The sequence below is a fragment of the Hipposideros armiger genome, unplaced genomic scaffold (genome assembly GCF_001890085.2).
Source record: "Hipposideros armiger isolate ML-2016 unplaced genomic scaffold, ASM189008v1 scaffold_55, whole genome shotgun sequence".
NCBI lineage: Eukaryota > Metazoa > Chordata > Mammalia > Chiroptera > Hipposideridae > Hipposideros > Hipposideros armiger.
The window spans coordinates 5,089,950-5,101,219 of NW_017731405.1; the positions used below are offsets into that span (position 1 = coordinate 5,089,950).

The following is an 11,270-nucleotide window of genomic DNA, read 5'->3' on the forward strand; positions in this document are numbered from 1 at the left end:
AATCTCTGGAGCAATGAGTTCCAAATTTGACTATATATCAGAACCACCAGAAACATTTATGAGAATGGGAACTCCCAAGTGCCATCTCGGACTCACTGAATCAGAATCACCCTCATTCTTCTACTCTCCCACAAGGGGGAGAGGGGGAGGGCAGGGATCTGCAAAGTTCACACTCCAAATCATTCTGATGCTATGACCAGGGAAACTGCACTTTGAGAACCATTAATCTATGGGGTTACCTGAAAACATAGCTCTAGCTGCAGTCAGAAAAGGGCAGTAATCAGCATTTCATGGTTCCATGGTTTGTACTTTCTGTGAGGCAAATACGTTACCAGTACCGCAAAAGGTCATTATTTCAGGTGAATTGAGAGGACAGTCTCAATGAGAGAGGGTTTGGAAAAATAAAATGAGTGAAGGGAACTTCACTTTTTATTTTTAAGTCATTTAAGCTTCATTTTTTTTTAGTCATTTTAAGCTGGAACGGCTTACCAGCTCTTCGTAACAGAGCAGAACTAAGCCCGCCCAGTTGAGTCACTAACGTTCAGGGGCCAGAGCTCCCTCCGAGACTTATAAAATGGACCACCAGAATAAATGGAAAGGCCGCTCTCCTCTCATTGTGGGCTTCTGCCATCTTTGCAATTGCTGCTTCTGATGCTTTTGGATAAGGTTTCCTTGTAGGGCAGGGGTTTGGGGAGGAGGCTGAGACTGAGTGGCAGAGGGTACAGGCAGGAGCTGAAAGGACAGCAGCAGACCCATGAAGCCTGGGGACTAAAAGCTTTGGGGAAGGGGAGTGGAGAGAGCAGGCGGAGAGGGTGGAAGGACAAAGGAAAGCCTTATAGAAGATCAGTTCACCAAGAGGGGAAAATAGTTGCTGACTTACCCTGTTCCAAAGGTTCTCTTCAGGGAGGGCGGAGGGCGGAGCTCACACTCTAGAGATAAAGAGGCACATTGGCCCCTGTTCCTGCTTTCCAGCCCTCAAGGTTTACATCAGGTTTCAGCCACCAGAGACGATGGCTTGGGATTGTTTCCACTGGGTCTATGCAGAAACTGGTAGAAAGTTCTGCTTCCATTCAGCAAGGTCTCTACCCCAACCAGAGCTCCTTGCCTCATGTCTAAATATACATTCCTACTGCATCTTAGAAGGTTTGGCCTTTAGACTTGGAACATCTACTTCCCTTAGGTGGTTGGGATAATGATTATATTTAATCTCTTTGAAGCTGGCCACACTGAGTTTCACTGTAGCCTGAGGGTCCCCTGTGACCTACTGTTAACTTCTGGATTTACTCCTCTGACCCCTATACTCTCGCCTTGAATGTGTAAACTATTTCCCCCACTGGATAAGCTTCTGGAAGGCAGGGAGTAGGTCTTCTTCATCCCTTGATCCCAACACCTAGCACAATGTTTGGCACTCAGTCAGGGGCCAGTAACTTGTGCTGTACTAGGAACTGAAATTAAGTGAATCTGATACAACCATCTGGGTAAAATCACACATATATCACCTCGTCAGCCAACAACGGAAAGATCTAGGTCAAAATTCTGTTCTGCAAATATTAGGGAGGTGTTTTAAATAATTTTTTTAAAGCACAATACAGATATTGAGCAAAAGCTTGTACACCATTGCCATAAATAATGTCTAATGCACTCTTACATTCCTCTCCCACTGCCAGCCCGTCTAGCCTCTGAGGTCAGAGGCAGAGCCTGAGTGTCCGAGGCAACTCCCCCTGAAGTGGGTGTGAAGAGTCAGCCACACAACTCTGGAGCCATGCCACACTGCTGGGGAGGTCCCAGGCTGGAGGCTCTCCAAGCTGATGCATGATGGACTTCACGCTGCCTTTTAACCTACAGCAGCTCAGGCTGCTGGCTCAGCGTCTCCACATTCAAAGGCCTTTTGACTGCCCTGAAACTGTTCCCCACAATCCATGGGCCTTTTAGATGCTTCATCCTTTCCTTCAGTCGCCCAACATTTACTGAGCACATGTTACCTTCCTGCACTTCCTGCCTGGCGCCTGAAGGGATTGTGGCTGGTGGCCATTTATGTGGAGGTGGGACCCCGGCTCCTGAAACAGACATCTTGGTGGATTTTCTTCTTTGTCCAGAAGGCCCACAGCTGTCCCACCGCTGTGTGTCACCCCTGCTTTCTCTGCAGCTATCTCTGGGTTTGAGAGAGCCTCCCTCTTATATCAAGGTTTCCAACATGTTAACAAATAAAGACGCCAAAACAGACTAACAAAAATTGTGGCATATTTCTTATATCTATGTTTAAGAAAATGGTGCTCGTAATAAGAAATGTCACCGTTTGTTGATTTTTATACACAACAAAATATGATTGAAAACCATTTGATTCATGTGAAATACTTAAAAATTTATACCAACATAATGTAACTTTAAATATTGATGATTATGACTATAATGAGAATTTCATGACCATTATGATTTAAATAATTTCATGACTATTCTATTCATAATATAGTGATTAAATTCTAAAAATAGACCCAAAATGTCCCATCACAGAAGGTAGTGTCACACAATATAAATGTGCTAATTACAGGACAATTATAGGGAATATAGAAAATAGTAATTTATAGTGCGTTAGGGACACTCTGGGCCTGGGAGTTTAAAACTGAATGATGACATCTTTCCATTCTCTCATTTTATCTCTGCTATAAGCAAAAGTTTAAAATTGCGGCTCTTGGTGACGGCCCCTGTTCCCTGCTCCCTGTGACAGACAGCATTTTGACAGACCCTGCCAGCAGCCAGCCCAGCTGCAATGCTGCAGCCAAGGTTCAACATGCCCGCCACTGGGTGCAGAAGGCTCACAGCTTTATGACCGTGTCTGTGGCAGGGATATGTCCCAGCAGAGAAGCACAAGTTCCATCCTCGGGTCCCTTTACCATCTGCACTCATCTGGCTTTCAGTTTGCTTTCTTCCCAGCAGCCAGCCCCTGTTTCTCTTTGCTTTCCCTCAGACCATTGGAACAGTTTGCCAGCAGAGCAGGGAAATACCTGAGAGTTGATATCCCGTCCTTAACCAAAAATGGACTAGTTCAGGGTTACAAACACTCTAGCTCTCTCGCCCCCAATTGGAATAGCTCTGAGGCTGATATTGTCTCCGAGCTCACTTTTGAGACTTTCCTTGATGTTGCAACTTTAGTTGGCCTACTTCCCTTCCTGGTCTCACTTCCTCACTCCCTGGCCGGCTTTCCCAGGAGCCTCTCCTAATAAAGCACTTCACATGCATCTTTGTCTCACTGTCTGCTTCTGGAGATCTCAACCTATGACAGGAACTTAGCCCTGCTACTTATTGAGTGACTTGGGACAAGGTACTGGTCCTATTTGAACCTGTTTCTTTATCTGCAAAAATTGAGATAGACATAACCAACTTTCTGGGGCCACTGTAAGCATTAGAGATCATGTATATAAAGTATCTGGTACAGTCAGTTGCAGTACTTGTCTGTTGTTATTAGCTAATTCTCCAAGGCCTTAGGCTCACTGGCCCCCGCCATGGACAGTCTTCTCTAGGGCTGGAACAAGCAGGGACTGTAAGAACTTATTTATTGCCCTAGGATTGAGCCCAGGGCCCTTTCAACTTAAATGGGTCTGAGTAATTCAGCTGTGAGTCTTTTAAAACCCTTAGCATAAATCAGGGTATAAGAACATGATTAGTGGTGTGGGTGCCAAGAGAGGATTCAGGATTTTATCTTAATCACTTGCAGGGTTGTATCCTAACCATAGAAATCTTGAGGGTTTCTTTCTTTCTTTTTTTGTTTTTAAACAAGGTTTACTTAACAAGAGAGACCTTGCCTCATTCAGGTCTATGGCTATGTTTTGGAGCCACTCTGGGGCCTGTGAGCTGGTGACAAGCTGCCGGGGCCAGGGTTCCCATGGGGAGGCTGGGCCGGAATGAGAATCCAATGGCCCTCTGCTCAGGAAACGCTCAGAATGTCTCATGTTGTGTGCAATATCAGGTAGGCAAATCCAAGTGATTCATTTCCTCTTTCTCCAACCAGAGAGTTACAGGGATCTAATGCTAAAAAGATCCACTCTCATGCTCTGTCCCCAGCTGTTTCATTTTCTCTGACTCCTTCATTTCACTCACTTCATTCTTCCCAGACACAGAATATAATTCCCTTAGGTCAACTGCCCTAAGCATCTATTCTCGGAGGTCTTAAACATCTGCTTTGGGTTGCTACCTCAACTCCCCAAGAAATCCCCTTTGCTGTTAATTGTAAACGCAGATGGTATAAATAACAATTTAAAATGAGTCAGAGACAAGCTGATAAAATCACATATATTGGGTAGACACGATGGTGCTCAGGAAAGGGGCGGGGCTGGGCAGGTGGCGGGAGAGGACTGTCTGAGTGTAAGAAGTGAGGACAGCAGGGCGGTGTGTCTGAGTGTAGAGAGCTGTCTCAACAACAGTTTGGCTTGATTCTGGTGGCAGAGCCTATAGAGCACACCACGTACTTTGTTGCCTTAAGTGCAAAGGCTAAGACACGCAGCTCTTGCCAGTGAGCAGTGAGAAGAAAAAGCAAAGGGATGCATTGTCTGACTCAGACTCGAAGACCGTGAACAAGTGCTCATATGCCATCAATGGTCTCCCCTCTGGAACAAAGCTCCACGTTTTAACAGCAGAAATTTCCTGGGAGGAAATCTATAGGTAGAAAGGAGTTGGGGCAGATTGGTACAATGAATTTTCCCATCTAGAATTCTTCTTTTAGAAAGAGCTCCCTGACCGGCTGTAACCTCTGTAGCGTGAGCCCCTCAAATGCTCTGACCTAACTTTTCTGTCCTCTGAGGGACGGTGGGCCAGATAAGCCCTTGTGGAAAAGGAGAGCTGAAGAGCTTAAGGATGGAGCTTCATTTCCAAGGCAGAGCAGGACATGGCTGAAAAAAAACGCACCTGGAGGAGCCCTTTGTTTAGAGCAGCACCGTGTACCTCCACCCCCACAGCCCCAGCCCTTGACTATTGAGGCTCATGCTCTGGAGAAAGGTTACAAACTCACATCCTGACTCCTTCCTCCACTCCACAAGGGTTACGTGTTTAGCTTCAAGTCACAACTGCCAAAGTGCACCTGAGATACACATCGCCTTGCCATGACCGACTCAGGGCAAAGGGGCAGTGAAAGCAAAGTCAAAACCAGGAGAGGGTTCCCATTTCCTCCAAGAGCATTCATAAATGTCCTCCTGCCAAGGATATAATAAGGGTGTCAGTCCTGGGAGCCATCTCACATTCCTGAACCTGATGCTGATGGACGCCATCATAACCCTCTCCACCACTGTGTATACACGACACTCTTCACAGCTGTCAAGTCCCCGTTTGCCCAAAACATTAACTGGCCCTTCCTTAGTTCCTCTTAATTACCCTTAATCCTATGTATTGTATGTGTATTATTGGGCTCTGCCTACTTTATTTCTGGGGCCACCTATTTGTTATTATTACATTGTGTTTTGCATGGAAACATGGTACATGGGTAGGCAGGGGTTACTTCCTGTTTCTCGTTACTTCCTGTTTCTCGGACATCCATACATCCACCCGACCTTGCTGGCTCTGCTCTGAGCCTTCTTTTTCTTGCTCATGTGAAGCCACAAGTTTGGTTAACAGCAGGTCTAGGCAAATAATTTGTATCCATTAACTGAGCATTTACAGATACACAGAGGTTGTCCTCAGACTAAGGGACTTGTTACTTTCAGGAGGGGGTGTATGGTTGCCAAACAACTGGGGTTTGTAAAAAGGGGCCCCATTATTTATTTTATGCCCAGGTCCACAGTGAGCAGGAAGTTGGCACAGTACATACAGTTCTGTGAAATCAGTGTCTCCATAAGTTACTATGGGGTGGAGGCAGCTAATGGGTGGAGTGTCTTCCTGTGGGGACCTTCAGAGAACGCCCAGGCTCTCTCCAACACTGGATCATGGACCTCAGGCCAGGAAATGGCCTCCTCTGCTCCAGCCTCCACTGAGTGAGCACTCATGCTAAAGCTGCAGGTGGAAGGCCAAGGCTATTGGGATACTGCTATGGGGAACTCTCTGGAGATGAACTGGTCTGTATTCTGAGGTGTCAGTCTGAGCTCAGTTCAGGGTAACTACAGTCTCAAAACTATTTGGCCTCTGTCTCAAAGTCTCTCCATAGCAGACTCTCTTGGTGATGCTGTCTCTACGTCTATATTGGATTGACAGGTTGTATGGCATTTTTCAACTCTGATCTGCTAACTGCTGATTACCACTGTGAGATGGGTTTGAGGAGTTGTCCACAGGCCTCTGTGGCCCTTCCTTTGCCACTTTGTGACAGCCCTATTCTGGGTTTATAGAAACCAGATAGGGGGATAGATGAAGGAACCTGTTATGTGAGGACCCAGTGATCCTCCCAGGCCAGGACTATATGTGGCTACAGCTGCTGCTTGCTGGGAACTTGCAGCTCTGTGAAAATTCAGCTCTGTCAATGGCGTCAACAGGGACCCCTACAATATTTTATCAAACCCATACTAATACCATTGTACAGCATGACGTTACTAAGTGGGAAAATGGATAGGAAACAGGTACACTGTGTGCCTTACACCTAAATGGACTCCTAAAAATGGCATCATAAAACATCCTGTCACCAACTGATCAAATGGAAATTCATTTCCCATAAGAACAATTTTACATTTGAGAGGCATGTTCCTGAATAAAGACTTGGATAAAATGCAACTCTAGTAACTCAAGTGACCTGTATGACCTGAAATTGTCACTCATTGATTCCTAGCGCCATTTCCCTACTTTGCTCTACTGCTCCTGATACTAGCAAATGACCTGGCTCCCCTTTTCTTTATCTTATAGATTCTGCTTACTCATGACTTTGGTCTATGCTGGTGTCTCTTTTAGATAGTTCTCACTATCTCAGGGCTTCTGCTTCTACATTATTTACCTTCTACTATCAACTCCCAAATGTTCTCTCTCCCCTTTCCTCTCCCTCTCCCCCTTCCTCTCCCTCTCCCCCTTCCTCTCCCTCTCCCTTTCCTTCCCTCTCCCTTGCTGTATGTGTGTGTGTCCCCTGAGTCCAGACACTCCCAGAGAGAGAATCTCACTGAACCAGTAGCCAATGTCATTCTTCTTGGCCATCTCTAGCTTACAGACTATCAGCCATTTTAAGACGATGTTAGCTCTTGTTAGGTCGGGTACCTGTTCCCGATTTAATCACTATTTATCAAAATAGTGGGGCTCATTTGGGGTAATTTTTGCTGAACTAACCCCTTGGAAGGTTGTTATGAGTATGTCAGGATTTCTGAGGTGTGGTGTGACCAATATACTAACTCCCCCCTTCAGCAGGCTGACTTGAGACCTTATTAACGTGCTTTCAGAACAGTACACACTTCACTAAAAATAAATGTAATCAAATTGCCCTTAAAAGGATTGTTCCCTGAGACAATGGCTAAGATAGGCATAATTTATTGGGGCTTGAATAAATTAATAGAGCAGAAGATGGAAAACATGGAAAACTAGAGGAGGGCAGGCAGGTAGTTAAATCATATTTGTAATCCAACTATTCCGGTTATCTATTGCTACCTGAAAAGTCTCCCAAAAAGTCAGTGGCACCAAGCAACAACCATTTTTTGATACTCACAGATTCTGTGGATCAGAAATTTACATAGGACACAGGTAGATGGCTTGTGCCTGTTCTACAATATCTGGGACCTCATCTGGGACTGACTAGAACAGCTGGGGACAGAAACCATCTGGAGACTTCTTCATGTAAATGACCGATGCCTGAGGTGGGATGACCAAAAGGGTGGGCTCAGCTGGGACTGTCAGCCAGAGCACCTACACACAGCTTTTTTGCATGGCTCAGATTCCAAGAGTAAGCCAGCAAGCAAGGTGGAAGTCCCATGACCTTGCATGACCTAACCTTGGAGGTCATATAACATCACTTCCACCATACTCCATTGGTCAAAGCAGGCACAAGCCCACCCAGATTCATGGGGAGGGGACATAAACTCCACTTCTCAATGGGAGGCATTGGTGGCCTTGTCTTTTCTTTCCCTTAAGGATCGCCTCCCTCTAGTATGCTTGGGAAAGGGAGGTTATCTCAATTTAATTCCCAAATTGTCCTGTAATAGCCAGCAGCCCCTCCATCAGGTGTGTCTTTTTCAGCTCTACTGAAGGTCATTAATCCCTTTGCTGAGAATCTTGGCATCCAATAATGGATTGTGGTCATTGTTGAAATTCTGCTATCTCCCCAAGGTTCTCCATGGAGAGGGCAGGCAATAGGGTAGACTCCATTTCTTACTTTCCTTGACATAATCCATGTTGTTGTGCATTTTATGAAAGACTGAGAAAGCCAGAAGGAATAACAACATATGAAGAAAGGCATTTAAAACTAGATTATGGGGCTGGCCGAGTGGTGTGTTGGTTAAGAGCTGGCTTGGGACGCCAGAGGGCCCCAGTTCAGATCCCACATATGAGGGCCAGTGACACTGCCCTCTACAGCTAAGATGCTGAACAACAGCTCAACCTGGAGCTGGGCTGCCGTGAGTCGCCTGCGATGGCGTAGGCTGCAGCCCCTGTGGCAGTGGGTTGCTATGGGCTACCGTGTGTAGCCAGCAGCCAGCGTGAGCAGCCAGCAGCCACAGTGAGCAGTCGTCCAGATGCCGGCGACTGATCTGCCTTGCCCAGGAAGAGCGCAATGATGGTGCCAACTTGGGCCAGTGAAGCAACGTCCTCCACAACTAGACTGAAGAACAAAACGACAGCAACTTATCTGTTCCCCTTCCCCCAATTCCCCAATAAAAAAAAATCTTAAAAAAAAGTCTATCAAAAAATAAATAAATAAAAAACCAAAAACGTGTCTATCTTATTTGCTGCACATAATTACTATCACGAATAGCACTTGATTTCTTTTTTTTAATATAACATAGTTGGTTCATAACTTATATAATTTTCAATTTGTAACTATGACATGGAGTCTTCATCTTAAGACTGGATAGCAGTTAGTGTGCTATACAATAATACAGAAATAGTACTGAACTTCCCTATTGGCCTTTAAAGAAAGGTCCAGGTATCTATTTATATTTCTACCTACATGGGTGCAAATCTCTGCTCTCCATCTGTATGGTAGCAGTGGTTCTGGGTGAGCCTCCAGGCCTCATTGTACAGAGCTGACAACTGCTGCTCTTCCCTGAGTCCATGGCATTTCTGCTAATGGATTCCCTGCTGACTGACTCCACATCCATTCCCAGGGCCCTTCTCTCCTACCTGCCTCCATGCTACAGAATAGAAAATCTAAATACTTGCTTTCTCAGCCTCCCTCAAAGTTAGGCTTTGCGATGAGATGAAGTTGTCCGGAATGAAATACAAGCAGAAGACCTTCTGTTCAGTTGGTAGAATTCCTGATCAAAGGGACAGATGTTGCTAATGTCAACGTCTCTTATTTTCTTGCCTTGAATATGGATGTGATGGGTGGAGATGCAGCAACCATCTTGCAATAGTGGAGCAATAAGCTGATGCTCTATGTTGGTGAAGCAGATGGTGAAAAGAGCCTGGGATCTTGTTAACATAGTGACCAGCTCTGGACATTGCCTACTTTAAGTTCACTTGTTATGTGAGTAAAGTAAATCCCTGCTTGTTTAAACTTGGGCTTACTATTAATTTCAGCCCAAAGCATTCCCCACTAATAGAGTTAAATAAGCTATTTTTTAGCCTGCTTCTTAATCTAAATAAAATATTAGTCTAAATATACCCTTAATCTAAATATGAATCTAATCTTAATCTTAATATAAATATTTTAGGAAGGGGACCCAAATTTAAGGGGTAACAGTCTTTCCTATTTGCACATCTTGTTTTTCTGATGAGACCACAAATAGCAATTTATCATAACACCACTTCAGATATTTATAAATCTAAGGGTGACTTGGCCCTTCTATCGTACTTCATGGCAATCCCCCACAAAACAAAACAAAACAAAAACCTCATTCTGTGTTTTTCACATTTTATCGCATAGAAAGCTTTCAAGAACGTGACTCATTTTTCAGAAAAGTAGAAATTTCCCTTTTCCCAACTTCTAGTGGGTCTAAGATCTAGGCAGTATCCCCCAGCTAATGTCAAAGCTACTTTGGAATTTGCTAATTAATAACACACTATATCAGCAAACAATGTTAAACCTTCAGGCTACTATGCTGTGATTGTATATCTATAACAAATGAGATGGACAGAACAATACGTCTTGTGGCTCATCATCCAACTTTAAATGAAACTGTTTATACTATATTATTAAATGCTAAGTGAAAATGCAGAAATACTTCCAAATTCACTGTATGCAAAGCCTCCGAACCGCTTAGCTCTTTTCATCTCCAGGAATTAGGGGAGCCTAAAGCTTTGACCAAAACCACGAAGTGAGCCCTTCCACCTCTGTCTCTCCTTCTTTCGCTCTGCCTTTTCCCTCAGAGCCCAATGTTAATAGGTTGCACATGCTGTTAACTGAACCTTCATCCCTCCCCAAAGTCAACATTGCCAAGACGCCCGGACTTTCAGCGTGTCTCACCAGTTCCTGGCTTTGGTTTCATGTGATCTGCAGCACTCTCACATGAAACCGGGGAGATCTGCAGTGCAGCACTGTGGAAAATGTGAAACATCAGGCATACGATGTAGTTTTCAAATCTGGACTCTGTAACCGAAACTTGGCTTGTTTGCTGTCTGGCTGATAAGGATGGATGAGAGATGAAGACTTTGCTTTGCTGTCTCCACAGCAGAATTAGAGCATTGATCTTAAAAGGGACATTTCAAGTGAAAGGGGATATTAAACTGAACTGTATTTTCTTTTCTACCTATTTGTAATCACTGCCAGGGTTGGAGCAGCTTGGACACATAGATGGCCAGGAGCTGGAGATGGAGGGGTGGGGGTGGGGGGAGGCAGGCACAGAGTGACCGGATCTCAGGCTCCAAACAGGTCAAGGCCTTGGGAAAAGCACTGACTGTGTTCTATCTGTGGCAGGGAAATATGTCTGTCTGTGGTGGCTGTCTCCCTAGAGAGGGAAGGGGGTGCTCTAGCTGAAAAATGGCCTCATCTGTCTTGAGCAGGCCTACTGTTTTTAGGCACTTACAGCTGTTTTTCTGTGTCAAAAAAATTCTTGCTTTTGACCTTTTGAGATGGGTAGGATTGTGCACAGTATTTTCATTAGTTTGTGGTGTGTCTGCTTTGCCTCTATAGAGGCAGGATGTCATATCTGTCATGTCTGGTCAGGGTTTTACAGTCTCTTATTGATTATTCTTTACAGACCCCATGAGAGAACCAGGGTCTGTAA

At 44.9% G+C, this 11,270-nt stretch overlaps 1 long non-coding RNA gene across 1 annotated transcript in view; it reads left to right on the forward strand.

The window, feature by feature from the left end:
* LOC109381886 (uncharacterized) overlaps positions 1-2,207 on the forward strand; it is a 37,146-nt gene extending 34,939 nt beyond the window's left edge. Inside the window, exon 5 of the long non-coding RNA XR_002123837.1 lies at positions 1,668-2,207. This is a non-coding gene — a long non-coding RNA (uncharacterized LOC109381886). The remainder of the gene's footprint in view (positions 1-1,667) is intronic.
* Positions 2,208-11,270: the final 9,063 nt, after the last annotated feature.